Below are 1,191 nucleotides of genomic sequence, written 5' to 3'. Positions count from 1 at the left end.
TGGGGCTCACAGGGGAGGTCTAGGACTGAGGGTGGGGTTGGATTGATGTAGCGCTGCCTTGCAGCCCACAGGGCACGAATCACCACGCACAGCAATGCTCTGGTGCCCAGCACAGGTATGGTAGATGGGCACAGGGCCCCTCGGGAGGTGCCTGCTGCAGGAGGGGTGGGCTCAGGGTCCCGTCCCTGGCTCCGCTTGCAGTGCTGCCTGTGCAGCCCCCAGGGCATTCCCTTGGGAGGCAAGGGGCAGTTTAGGGAAGGAGGAAGAGTGCAGGGTAGTTCCTGTCCCCACACCCCACTCTGCTCCAGCACGGTCAGAAGCACCGAGCCCCCTGTGATGGGCAGAGGGGGGTGAGCATGTGGAGGACCAGGGCCAGCATTAATGGGCGCAGGCACAGGAGCAAGGCTGCCTTCCCACCAAACCCTGCAAGGTGTTTAATGGCACCGACACGACCCCTGCACACTGCCCAAGCTCCCATGCTCTACGTGAAGTAGTGTGGCTTCTTCACGTTGATGCCGTACTCGGCCAGCGCCGGCGTCAGGTCCTCCATGGTCAGCGTGTACTTCTTGTCCTGGGGACACGGGGCAGGGGTCACAGCAGGGACAGCCGGGGCTATGGGACCCCCAGGGCACATGGACAGGCATGTCCCGCTCCCAGAGGAGCTGCTGGGCAGCACTGGGGCATTCCCAGCTCCCCACATCCTGTTGCTCTGTGCCCTCAGACATCCCCAGACACCTGGGCCAAATCCCATTGGCCTTGCAGAGCCCCTGAACCCGATATGGCACTAGGAGGGTCCCCAGGACCCCTCACTCCAGCTCCTCCCCAAGCCCAGAGCTGCAGCCACTGCTGGGGTGGGGGGCACCAAAGTGTGCCCACAAGCTCCGTGTGCCCCCCTCGTGTCCCCGCCAGCCCCTGCCCACCTGCAGGGACCCACCATGAGCCCGGCAGGTTCTGGGATTCCTGCAGCCCGTGTTCCTGCCCTGGGTGGCTGCAGGCTCAGCCCCATGCCCAGGAGGGCTCCCCGCCTCCTCCGGTGCCCTCACCTTGCTCTTGCTGCGGGAGCTGCCCGAGGCCGTGCCCTTCATCTTGCAGTGCTGCAGCGCGTCGTTGGCGATGTCTGAGATGAACTTCTGTGCCGCCAGCGAGATCAGGCGGATTCTGCGGGACAGGGCCGGTGTCAGCAGGGCGGCA

At 65.2% G+C, this 1,191-nt stretch overlaps 1 long non-coding RNA gene across 1 annotated transcript; it reads right to left on the bottom strand.

Moving 5' to 3' along the window:
• Positions 1 to 406: 406 nt before the first annotated feature.
• Positions 407 to 1,175, bottom strand: LOC106632094. The gene is made up of 2 exons (XR_001335691.2): positions 1,044 to 1,175; positions 407 to 571 (listed from the first exon to the last, which is right to left on the bottom strand). It is a non-coding gene; the product is annotated as an uncharacterized LOC106632094 (long non-coding RNA).
• Between the last annotated feature and the right edge of the window lie 16 nt (positions 1,176 to 1,191).

The sequence above is a fragment of the Geospiza fortis genome, unplaced genomic scaffold, assembly GCF_000277835.1.
Source record: "Geospiza fortis unplaced genomic scaffold, GeoFor_1.0 scaffold2457, whole genome shotgun sequence".
NCBI classification, from domain to species: Eukaryota; Metazoa; Chordata; class Aves; order Passeriformes; family Thraupidae; genus Geospiza; species Geospiza fortis.
This window is presented reverse-complemented; position numbering and strand designations above follow the sequence as displayed.